The sequence below is a fragment of the Ovis canadensis genome, chromosome 5 (genome assembly GCF_042477335.2).
Source record: "Ovis canadensis isolate MfBH-ARS-UI-01 breed Bighorn chromosome 5, ARS-UI_OviCan_v2, whole genome shotgun sequence".
Classification (NCBI taxonomy): domain Eukaryota; kingdom Metazoa; phylum Chordata; class Mammalia; order Artiodactyla; family Bovidae; genus Ovis; species Ovis canadensis.
In genome coordinates this window covers 107,083,835-107,097,497 of record NC_091249.1, presented here as the reverse complement: position 1 = coordinate 107,097,497, position 13,663 = coordinate 107,083,835, and positions in this window count along the sequence as shown.

Genomic DNA, 13,663 nt, shown 5'->3' with positions numbered 1-13,663 from the left:
CCCCTTTCCTGTGCAGTGCTCCTTGCCTTCTCTTGCAGGGAGCAAGTCTTCAACAGCTAGCCAGCAAGAAATACAGTATTAGATTTCATAGAGCTGTGTTCTTCTAACATCTCAGAAGGTACGCTGGGGCGTGGTACTGAAGAAATTCAAGGAAGAATTTCTGCTACCCTCTAAGAATGAGTAAGTCAAATCCTTAGCTTATAATTGCTTTGTTGATTGCATTTTAAAATCTAGATGGTTTGGAGAGTAGGAGGAACATGCCTCACAAACAGTGTTTGCAAAATAAAATTTTTCCCCATTTGGTCTTGATGAAATTGATCAGGGGACAGTTCCATGCACAAGTTACTCTGTTGATTTAAGGGTGCCTCAGCACGAATCAAGAAGGCTTAGCAGCTGTTGCTCTGACTTGAGGTTGTCTAGAGCTTTATTTGGAGAAGGTGATGGCACCCCACTCCAGTACATTTGCCTGGAAAATCCCATGGATGGAGGAGCCTGGTGGGCTGCAGTCCATGAGGTCATGAAGAGTCAGACATGACTGAGCGACTTCACTTTCACTTTCACTTTTCACTTTCATGCATTGGAGAAGGAAATGGCAACCCACTCCAGTGTTTTTGCCTGGAGAATCCCAGGGATGGGGGAGCCTGGTGGGCTGCCATCTATGGGGTCGCACAGTCGGACACAACTGAAGCGACTTAGCAGCAGCAGCAGAGCTTTATTAATTCTTTTGCTCTGCCTTTAACTGTGAGATTCTGGATGAGGTACTCAATATCAGTATGCATCTGTTTCTTCATCCACAAAATAGGGATAATAATAGTATTTACCTTAAAGACTATTGTAAACATTAAAAAAGATAATACATGTAAAATCTGGAGCTCGGTGCATTTGTAAGCTCTTCATGAGCTAATACTGCTACTTTTCTTCATGTCTCCCTCTTCTCCTCCCTGCCTTCTTCCCCAACTTCCTTCTGTGCTTTCCCCCTCCTTGATTTTCTTCCTCCCTAACTTTCTTCTTTTCTCATCAGCTTCTCATTTTCTTTTCTTTTTTTCTTTACAGCAGATAGCGGATAGCACACCCTCAAGGCGGGAGGGTGGGCCGACCCCAAAGGAGAGGACCCATTTTCTCGCTTCTCTGGGCTTCCCCGCCTCATCTCAGTTCATCCCCCTGTCTTCAGTTAAGTTGCTACGTGAATTGATACCTTCTCATGAATCTGAGTTCTCTAACCCAGGCTCGTTCTGAGTGGGCAGAGTCAACCCCCAGAAAACGGCTCACAGGGTAACACGAACTGTCCAGGAGGACAAAGGACCTACAGCCCTGTGGGAACATAGAAGTGAGTGGGCAGCTTCTGCCCACTGTCTCAGCCTGGGGATGGTCACACAGGGCGTGACATTTCTCTGGCTCTTCAGAAAGGAAAAGATGAGATCGAAAAGAGAGGGAATGGATGTCAAGGCATAGAATCGTAATCGTAATTAGGGCTTGTATATGTGAGAGAATCAAATGTTTTAGTGTACTTGGAGGGTTGGAGGTTTGTGTGATATAGAAGAGGAAAATCAGATTTCAATACAATTCAATAACCTTAGCCTAATAAGGTTTCATTTGACTTGGAAACTTGTTTATTTCACAGGACTTTTAAAATTCAATCATAGTTGTCATTAATATCCTTAGTTTACCACCATAGTATATATATTTTTTTCTTTCTTTTTTGTGATCTGTTGATACTTCTGCTCCCTGACTGATAAGTTGAGAATATATATTATTCTGTTTTTCCAAAGTTATAAAAACTGCTTCCATATTTGTTCTGAAAACATAAATGTCTTCTTCAATTTTGTTTCTCTGCACTGGTACTGAAACTATGATGATCTAATGAAGTATTGATTTTCACATGCCTCAGTGTCCGAGTCTGACTTTTTTTCTAACTTGAAAAAAAAAAGGATATTTCTTTGCCATGAGACAAAAGTGAATCAGACTCTAGAAAAGCAGTGTAGCATAGAGGTTATGATAAACCACAATTGCCTTCCAGAGTTTGCATACTATTTAGTCAGGAATAGTAGCTGCACTGGTATTTTGAAAACTGAGAAGAAAGATAATTTTAATTAACCTATTATATTCTGTAGTAAGTTGTTACTATAATAGCCTCCAGTTAATCATAGCTCCCTGTATCAGTGTGCCCTCTGATATTGAACTTGACCGTGTGATTTGCTTTGACCCTAAGGATATTAGCAAAGTGCTACAAGCCGAGGCTTGTAAAGCAATTGAGCTCTTGCTTCCTTTGGAACCCATGGCTATTTGAAGAAGTCCTGGCAAGGCAGCAGGCAGTCCTGTGGCCCAGCCATTAGTAAGCTCTGATATATATGTGAGACCACCTTGGACTATCCAGTCCAGAGCTGTCTGATTGTAGCTGCTTGAGTGAGTCCAGCAAAATAACTGCCTAGTTGAACCCAACCCAATTACCAGTCCACTGAATTTTGAGCTAGTAATGTGATTGTTTTAAACTACTCAGTTGGAAAGGCTTGTTACACAACAATGCTGATATATACTGTATGATACTCTTTTATAAGCAATCTCGCCTGTAACATATGAGACTATACAGACATTAGAATTGAGGCTAAGTTAAATATTCAGATACTTTTAGTGGAATATTTAATGACTCAAGATATTGTGACAAATATAGTTTCAAAAAGCATAAACTTGAAATAATTAAAATGCCCAACTTTGGAAAAATAATTTTCTAGTATTTAATTATTATTTATAATCTCACTTATTTACAGAATAGGTTTGAAGAGTTTTATAGTATTATAACATGCAGACTCAAGGTAATTAAGCACAACAGTAGAATAATCAATTAGAGGGATAAGAGAAACAGGTGAAAGTAGAAGCAGAGAGTACTAATCAGGAGCTCGACCTCAGGATGACTTTCTTGGTGGCCCAAAAAGTGGAAACATTTTGTGTTTAAACAGTTCTTATTCTAGTAAGGAGCACACAAAGAACAAAGCTTTTTATTTTCTGTAGAAGAAATGTGCTACATGGGCCTTAGTTGCAGACAATAAATTTTTGACTATTGTTTTTGCAAAAGTTACAAAAATACTATCCTAATGAACATTTCTTATATTGTCTCCTGTTAAAAAATGAAAACAAAAACTTAGTACATATGCTCGAGTCTGCTCTGGACTTCCAGAGAGAATCTAGTTAGATGTGATGGTTTTCATTTGAGTACAAGAACTTGGTCAGTATCCACAAACAGTCATCTCCGGTTTTCCCAGCACCTCATCTGGTTTCACTCAGGTGTTCATCACCCAAGAACTGCATGCACTATGGGTGAACACATTTATTGAGCACCTGTTGGCTCTAGGCTCAGCAGGAAGCACCATGGTGAGTGAAACAGCTGCAGGCCCCTGCCCCCTTGTTGCTTAGGTGACTGGAGACAAGCGTGCACCAGACATCTCAGTTATGACCATCTGAGGCAATCAGTGGTACAGAGCCAAAATGCAAGGGACCTGGAAGTGATAAGAGCCTCCCCCGAGAAAGCAGCGTCACAGCTGGGGTCTGCTGTGTCACCCAGCGTCTGCTGGGTGAGATGGTGCTGCCAGATAAAGCGAGGGCCCCTGGAGGACGCCAAACCTGGCAGAGGAGGAGGTGTTAGCAAAGTGTCCAGGTGGCAGGAACCAGAGTGAGCAGAGTGAGCAGAGTGATCTGAGGAAGGCTGGCATGCCTGGTGTGCAGAGAGCAAAAGAGTGGGGACTGAGATAAAGCTGTGGCCATTAGGCCGACCTCATGCTCGTTTCCTGTATACTTTTCTGTTCTGTTATGCGTCTTCTAAGTTTTCTCCATCAAGCACAGAATACTTTTGTATTTTGTATTCTGTGGGAAAAAATGTTTGCAAAAGGTAGTCCCTTGAAAAACCTTATAAAGTGTCAGTTTGCTAATTTTTCATGGTGGCTTCTTGTGGTACCTGATGTCCTACCCAGCTCAGAGTATTTAATTTTCACAATTTAATTAAATGAGCAAGAGATGGTGAAAAACGTAGATATAAAAGAACAAACACGCTGTCAAAGGCAATTATCTAAATTTCTCCGAGAAGCAAGAGTTATATGTCCAGTCCAAAATGTTATATGCAGTCTGTACTGATATTAATAACATTATAGGATGTTCCTGGGGCGCTATTTGTTCAATCTGGTGATCGTGCAGGAGAAATTTTTGCTAATTCTCTATGAAATTGTTTGACTTGGGGAAAGAACCAGGAGTCATTTGGAACAAAGTTTGATAAAGAAAATAGATGGTCACAGTGAAAAATAATAATTATATTGAAAAATAAAATATATGGCAACAGACAAATATTTATGTGGTTCATAACCAAAGTTTAAGAAACTCTCATTTTTTGAGTAACGGTATAACTAGAATAAGGTTAGAACTCCTTAGGGTGGTTATTTTAAGAAAGAATGCACCTATGTAACTATGCATTCTGGAATGCATGTTTATAAATATCAGTTTACACCATTTATTAAAACTCATGTCCTCATTCATTTCTTCACTCTGTTTATTGAACATCTGCTTTGGGACCAGCTTAATTCTAGGTGTCTCAGAACATCAATGAATTAAGTAGGCAGATACTTCTGCCCTCAAAGAATTTGCATTTCAGTATAGTGTAGCAGAAAGCTAAAAGTAAATGAAATGAAATATGTAAACTGCAGTGTGTCAAATGTGATAACTAGTATGGCAAAAAATAAAAAGTAGAGCAGAGTAAGGGGGTTGGTTATCTACCCAGATCAATGTACCTAACATTAGAAAACAAAAAGTGAGACCTAAATCGTTGTAAATAATGAGGTTTACTCTTTACGTTTCTCTTTATTATTAAAAAGCTCAATCCTGTTTGAAGTCCTTACCCTAAGTTCCATTTCATGGCCACAACCTTGGCCACTAGTTTGTCTAACTCTGGGAATATACCAGCAGCTCTCAACATTTCATGAGCTGGTGAGTAAAGGAAAAGTCCTTGGCATCAAAACCTAGCCTGGTGAACAGAACCAGGCCTGCTGGCTCAAACCCCAGTCCCTTGAGTCACGTTTCCTGGAGCTCAGCCTGGCTGCCCTAATAATCCTGTCTTCTGACGTCTGGGCCTTGCCCTTTCTTGCTTGCTTCTGTGTACAGCATCTTAGGTCTGAGAGTTCCACAGAAGTAGTGTGAGAAAGGCGGGGTTTCCTTCCTTGTTTCTGGAGGCGACTCTGACAACATCAGGATCTGGAGAAGCAGCTCCGCTTGCAGCTCTCTTATCCCTGAAGAGCAGGAGAGCATTTCAGTAGCGCAAAGGGAAATAATTGATACTGACTTTGACCACACACCTTCTGCCAGACTATGTTGAATATAGAGCTAAGTCTGAGCTTTGAAAGAATAATTTCAGTTAAAACTAAACAGAACAGTACAATGAGCCTGGGATTTTCCTCAAACAAATTTAGAGAGAATGTAATAACTTATTACATTAAAATTACAAGACGCTTACTCCTTGGAAGAAAAGTTATAACCAACCTAGACAGCATATTAAAAAGCAGAGACATTACTTTGCCAACAAAGGTCCATCTAGTCAAGGCTATGGTTTTTCCAATAGTCATGTATGGATGAGAGAGTTGGATTATAAAGATAGCTGAGCACCTAAGAATTGATGCTTTTGAACTGTGGTGTTGGAGAAGAGTTGAGAGTCCCTTGGACAGCAAGGAGATCCAACCAATCCATCATAAAGGAAATCAGTCCTGAATGTTCATTGGAAGGACTGATGCTGAAGCTGAAGCTCCAATACTTTGTCCACCTGATGGGAAGAACCGACTCATTGGAAAAGATCCTGATGCTGGGAAAGATTGAGGGCAGGAGGAGAAGAGGACAACAGAGGATGAGATGGCTGGATGGCATCACCAACTCAATGGGCATGAGTTTGAGGGAACTCTGGGAGTTGGTGATGGACAGGGAGGCCTGGCATGCTGCAGTCCATGGGGTCACAAATAGTCGGACACAACTGAGCAACTGAACTGAATAATTTATTGAGTGACTACTTTGTTCGCTCAAATTCTACTTCCTTGTACTTCCTGTACCATAAAATCTCTTCTCGGTGTCAGTGAAGCACCTGTGCTTTGCATACGGCTTTGCCATCAGCATCTCTTCCTTCCTCACTTGCTTCATAGTTTTGGAAGGGAAAAAAAAGTTTCGTCACAAAAAGGCTGAAGATCCTTGTATGCTTTGCGCCCCTTATTTGATAGGTGAGTCCACTGGTCCTGAGAGAGGGTAAGTGAAGACCAATTGTGGTGCAGCTTCCAGGACAACACTCTTTAGACAGATAGTGTGTTGAGTTACATTGATCGGATACACTTGAAAACTCGGAAGCTTGTATCAGATAAAGACATGCTGTAAGCCGGGAGCTGAAAAATACCAGGCAAATAACTTCTGCTTCCTTTCCCAGGGCTGTTCCTCTCTTGTGAAAGATTTCTGAGCTGGTATCAGTATTTATTTTAATTCTGCATGGTTTAGTAGAAAGTCTGTCTTTGATCTTTTGAGAAAATTGGACACTTTATTTTCCTGGTAGTATTTCACAAATATAAGTGTAATCTCCTACCGCTATAGAATAAACACATCTCTTTTTAAAAGCAGATTTTACTCCTTAAGCTGTCCATTTTTAAATGTTTCTGAGCTTTTTTTCTGTCTGTCTGGGGAGTTCTCCTCATTCCTCCACCTGGTACTTACATGTTGGCGTGCCCCTAGTGGTCACTGTTGGACCACTTTACGATGCTTTTACTGTTGTTGGAGGGACTCTTACTGTCTTTCTTTTCAAATAGCTTTATTGAGATATAATTCCCATACTGTATAACTCACCCATTTTAAGTATACAATTCAGTGGCTTTGAATGTATTCAGAGTTGTACATTCATCACACAATCAATGTTAGAACATTTTCATTAGCCCCCCAGCAATCCTGTGCCACTTAACTATCACTACCCGCTCCCAATCTCTCCATCCTTTCTCTCCTACCCCACTCTGCCCAGTCCTAGGCAACCACTCATCCATTCTCTGCCTCTATAGCTTTTCCTCCCCTGGATATTTCATATAAATGGAATTCTGTAATATGTGGTCCTTTATAACTGGCTTGTTTTCGTTTAGCATAATGTTTTCGAGGTTCGTCCATGTTGTAGCATCTACTCATACTTTATTTGCTCAGTGATATCTCATTGTATGGCTATAACACATGTCATCCACTCACCAGTTGATTAATGCAGCTGTGAAACTTCATGTATCAGTTTGGGGCTGGATACATGTTTTCCTTTCTTTTGAGTAGATTTTCCTAAGAAGGAAATTGCTGGTCATACAGCAGCTCTCTACCTTTAATGGTTAAGAATAGTTTGAAGAACTGCCAGAATATTTTCCAAAGTTCTCCTCTACTCTTGTGGTTTGAACGGTGTAACTAGCTGTTTTGATGAGCTCCTGGAGCTTGAGACAGCTATAGGGTGCTCACGGTCAACCACACTTCTTATCTGGCCTCCCAGCCTTCAGCCTTTTCCTCTTTAGACCAACCCCTGCATAGAGACCAGAGTGAACTGTTGCAAAGGTGTATCTAATTGCATCATTTTCCTGCTTAAAACTGCCCCATGTTTGTCCCTCATCACCTGTTCTCGGTGAGGTGGTAGAGCTTTCCAGGTGGCTCAGTGGTAAAGAATCCGCTTGCCAATGCAGGAGACATAGAGACATGGATTCCGTCCCTGGACTGGGAAGATCCCCTGAAGGAGAAAATGACAACCCACTGCAGTATTCTTGCCCCCAAAATCCTATGGACAGAGGAGCCTGGTAGGCTACAGTCCATAGGGTTGCAAAGAGTTGGACACGACTGAGCAACTGGGCACACGCACACAGGTGTAGTGGTATCTTTGTAATAAAAGCACTTTTAAGTTCTAAGAAAACAAAAGACATGCAAAAGATGAAAGTCATGAAGTAATGTAAGAAGAGACAGAAAATACTGGGATATATACCTTTAAGGTCTTTAACAACTCTTTAGGTTTTATTGAATAGTTGACTAAGTGGTTTAGTCATTACAGAATCCAGGCTTGCAGGATTGTGTATTTGTGGGAAATGTTAATAATATAATGTGTAAATAGAAATAGAAATTATGTGTTTGCTTTCCTATAAAGACTAGGAGGGTAAAGCTCTATTTTTGGCTTATGAGTCATAAATGATAGTTATGGAAGGAGAAAAGATTGCAGATATTGATACTTTAGGGTCATTTTTAAGAGAAAACATATCAGAATGTAGTTCTGGAATCTTCCTCAGATTCAAACAAGCAAGAATGGCATTTCAGAACCCATTGTTTCAAAGACATTCACTGCTGGGGCACTGAAATACATTCTCAGAATGGATATGGCTCCAATGTGAATTTTCTTCAAAAAATAATTATCCTCTTTGGGAAATTCCATGTACTCATATGAAAAGTTCTAATTCAATAATAAAATATTTATATTTGTTGTGTAACTTCTTATGTGGTAAAGAGATAATCAGATTCTTAAGTTAACAGTAAATTTTTAACCAGTTATATTAAATAGAGCTATCTAATATGGAGCAAACACAGGAGAAATATATTATGTATTTTCCTTTTATGAAGCACCAGAAGTGCTCGTGAAAAAGATAGTTTGGAATAATGCTGACTGGACTTGATATAAATTTATTTATTACAGATTTGAAATAGACATTCAGCACAGCCAAGCCATCTTCCTTCCTTTCTCTAATTAAGTTGCCTCCTCTGAGACAAAAGTTTTTGTTCTTATCAAATATCCAGCAGTCTCTTCCATTTGATCATTTCTTCACACACAGAGAAAATAAATACATTTCAACCTTGGATTCACTGCTCAGAGTCTCAACTCTTGCAATTTCTTTTCTGACCTGCCTGCTTCTGGAATTTTCTTTTTTAGTGGGTAATTCCTATTGGGCAACAAAATATGTATTAATACTGCTCATTTATAATTAAAGGAGCAAAAAATCCCCCCTTTTTTGACTGAAGTTATCCTTCAGCCACTCCTCCATTACCTCGACACTTAAAAGTGTTCCTTTTTGCTTTATTTTTTTCTTCATTTCATATGTTATCAACCCAGTTCAAGTAGATTTTCATTCTTTCATTACTCTTCTAAAAAGGCTTTTATCAGGGTCAACATCTTAAAAAAGCTAAACAAAATGATGATAATACTAGCACATCTGTAAAGCTTACTATGCATCAGGCACTATTCTAAGTGCTTAATATATCCTGGATTAGCCAAAGAGTTCATTCAGGTTTTTCTGTTAAATGTTATGGAAAAATCCAAATGAACTTTTTGGTCAACCCAATATTAACTCACTTAATTCTCACAACTACCTGGATAAGGTGGTTACTACCATATACCCAGTTTGCAAAGAAGGACACTGGAAAGTTAACTAACTTTATGAAGTTTGGTAAGTGGTAGGGCCAGGATTTGAACCTGGGCAGTGTGGTTCAGAATTTCTTCTCTAAACTCAACAATATTCTTTTATCAGTGCCCTTGTTTCCCATCTTACCAGCACTTAGCATGGTTGACAACATCCTTCTACATGAACCACTTCATCTGTAGACCTCTGTGTACTCTAAAGTGTTTTTTGTTTTAATTAACTAATTTTAACTTCTTGCTTTCCTGGCCTTTTTTTTGTGTGTGTTTGTTTGTTTTTGGTTTTTTTTTTTTTCATCTCACTTGCTGGCTTCTCTTCCTCCATCAGCCCTTCAAGGATACTGATACCTAGAGCTCTGTCCTATGCCATTTCTTCACTCATGCCCTGGGTTCATAGCTTAAAATACCATCTCTACGCTGCTGACTGAAATGTACATCTCTAGACTGGTCATCTCCCATGAGCTCCAGACTCACAGAGTCAGTGGCCTACGCAGCATCTCTACTTTGATTTCTGATTGGATCTCAAAGTTAACATTGGCCAAGACAAAACTCTTGGTTCCTCCCTCTATCCAGCCCTGCAAAAATCCCCTCCCTAAAAGTCTTTCATGTTTCAATTAATGACAGGGAGGCCATCGAAAGTGCATAACTATACTCAGTGCAGATGGAACCAGATCCTCTTTGGGGTGCTATATGGGATTCCTGTGGTCAATTTTTGGATAGGTGCTGAAAGGATATGGATGTGTTCTGGAAAGAGACCTAGCATCTGTAGCACAGGACCTGGCTTTCTGTTGTACATTTTCTAGCCAGTTACATGCTGCTGCTGCTGCTGCTAAGTCACTTCAGTCGTGTCCGACTCTGTGCGATCCCATAGATGGCAGCCCACCAGGCTCCCCCGTCCCTGGGATTCTCCAGGCAAGAACACTGGAGCGGGTTGCCATTTCCTTCTCCAATGCATGAAAGTGAAAAATGAAAGTGAAGTTGCTCAGTTGTGTCTGACTCCTAGCGACCCCATGGACTGCAGCCTACCAGGCTCCTCTGTCCATGGGATTTTCCAGGCAAGAGTACTGGAGTGGGGTGCCATTGCCTTCTCCATTACATGCTGCAGACACTGTAAAAAATAGACACTTAGCCACAACAGCATCACAGCAAAATGTTAGAAGATGGTTGGGAAGCACAAGCTGAGAGTAGCTTTTAAGATGATAAGAATCTTTTAAAGCATCATTTTGAGTCCTTTGTTTAATCCATATGTTGTTGAATCAGACCTTCCCATTTTGAAAAGTGCCTTTCCCCATTTTATAAAGACAGTCTGACAGATGGCATGTGCTTTCCCACACATATCTGTCAATTCTCTCATCTTTATCCTCCACCTCCACCTGTGGTTCAAATCTGAAAACTTTCTAAAGCAGAGAATGCCAGTCAGCTGGAGGCAATTTGACAAAAACTCAAAAGTAAAAAAATCATCTTAAACCATCATTGAAATGGGATTCTCAGCTCCACTACAGTGGGTAACTGATGGATGGATAAAGCCTGGGGCTTTTGTGGCATCCCTGAAACCCCAGGTTGGGTACACAAATAGGATGTTACTCTTAAATTCATCTACATGACCCTTAGAAACCTTTTCTTCCTTAGGGATTCAGACATCCAAGAACTTTTCAGAAAGTTCAGTAAATTGCTATGTGATTTTATCTAAAAACTCCGATCTTCTTATAATCCAAATGCTTTCTTGGAAACCAAAAGTATACTCTACTTCTGAATGGTGAATTCTGCTTCCATTGAAAAAGCCCAATGATGTCTTCAGTGAGAGGCAGAAACACATATTGCTCGTGCAAACAGGTAGGTGTTTTTCTTACATACCTCAGGATGGATGTCATCTCTTAAAGAAGTATGTCCTTTTCTGAAATATACTTATGATGGCTCCTCAGTGACAAGTATGCTTTGGTGAAGCCTGCAATGAGCCTAAGCTTTGTGAATCTTATTTGCAGTTTTTTTTCCCCTAAACCAGTGAATTAGAAAAACCAAACTCTTCATACATTATATTCTCCCAATTTTTATTATTATTTTAATATTTTTAAAAAAATTTGCATAGTTGACATATCCATATGGCCCTTTGTTTAAAAGCTACTAAATGATCCAGTGAAAATTCTCTTTCTCATACTGTGATCTATTACCTAGCTCTTCCTGGACGGAACCAGGGCTACTAATTTCTATGGACATATAATACCATACTCTTTTGATCACTGAGTTTACATTAACATGAAAATCAATGTAAATCACTTAAGTTTTGAGTATACTTTAAAAATTGTATACCATAATTACATAAGTAAATGATATTAGGGCAGTAAATGGACTCATAAGAAAATTTTCAGTTCTAACAAGTATTTCATTCTTCTTGTATTTCTGTAATATATTTATTGCATCCTGCATGTTCTCAGGTAAGTATCTCATTTTATTGACTCTGAGATGAACTTTTATTTCACATTTTAAGATTTCAGAAGCTAAAATGTTTCTTATACTTATTGGCATCTGATGACTGACAATTTTTTATTAATTGCACAATAAATAATGGTATGACACAAAATAATTGTCTTCTATTAGATTAGATTATTCTTCTCTGATTTTTCTTGAAACAAGTGACAAGCTGGAATTATAGTGAATAAATGAGGTTCAGTTCAGTTCAGTTGCTCAGTCATGTCTGACTCTTTGTGACCCCATGGACTGCAGCACACCAGGCCTCCCTGTCCATCACCAACTCCCAGAGTTTACCTAAACTCATGCCCATTGAGTCAGTGATGCCATCCAACCATCTCATCCTCTGTTGTCCCCTTCTCCTCCTGCCTTCAATCCCCCCCAGCATCAGGGTCTTTTCCAGTGAGTCAGCTCTTCGCATCAGGTGGCCAAAGGATTGGAGTTTCAGCTTCAGCATCAGTCCTTCCAATGAACACTCAGGACTGATCTCCTTCAGGGTGGACTGGTTGGATCTCCTTGCAGTCCAAGGGACTCTCAAGAGTCTTCTCCAACACCTCAGTTCAAAAGCATCAATTCTTCAGCGCTCAGCTTTCTTTATAGTCCAACTCTTACATCCACACATGACCACTGGAAAAACCATAGCCTTGGCTAGATGGACCTTTGTTGGCAAAGTAATGTCTCTGCTTTTGAATATGCTATCTAGGTTCGTCATAACTTTCCTTCCAAGGAGTAAGTGTCTTTTAATTTCATGGCTGCAGTCACCATCTACAGTGATTTTGGAGCCCCCCAAAAATAAAGTCAGCTACTGTTTCCCCATCTATTTGCCATGAAGTGATGGTTGCTAGGTTGTTTTTTTTTTTTTGAACCTCCAAATAAAAATTTTAAAATATTTTAAAGCTTATTCCCAATCATAATTGCTTTTAGACTATGGTGTGATGACTATAACTAGCATTTAAAAAATATAATATGCTAACTTTCAAATGTCACTTGATGTTGTACATGAAGTACTGTGGGGTATTTTAAGCACACTGTTTAATAAGATGATGAAATCTATATAGTTTTAAAATGCTAGTGTTTGAGCATTTATTCTAGGTGCAGCCCCACTGAAGTTAACTCGAGAACTTACCTCTGGCATTATTCTGGTCTCCCCTGGTCACTCAGACAGTAAAGAATCTGCCTGCAATGCAGGAGACCCAGGTTTGATCTGTGGTTCGAGAAGATCCCCTGGAGAAGGGAATGGCTACCCACTCCAGTATTCTTGGCTGGAGAATTCCATGAACAGAGGAGCCTAGTGGGCTACAGTCCATGGTGTCCCAAAGTGCCAGACACGACTGAGCAACTAACACATGTCGCTTCCTGGCATTATTAAGAGAGAGAAGTGTTTAGTTTTTGAGAAAATGTCCAGCAGCATCTTCATTATGGCTGCTTTGTATACCAGGTACAGAAAAGGTATCCTTACCTCTACTGACATGTGGACATGAGCCCTGGTGGCTCAGACGGTAAAGCATCTGGCTACAATGCAGGAGACCCGGGTTTGATCCCTGGGTCAGGAAGATCCCCTGGAGAAGGAAATGGCAACCCACTCCAGTACTCTTGCCTGGAAAATCCCATGGACACAGTCCACAGGGTCCCAAAGAGTCGGACATGACTGAACGACTTCACTTCACTTCACAGGCAAAACTCCAGTGTGTGCTGCTTTTAAAATATTTATGTTCTTTCTACATGCCTGGAGCTATATTAGGTACCAAAGTGCAGGAAAGAAAAAGATAAAGCAGAAGTGCATGATTC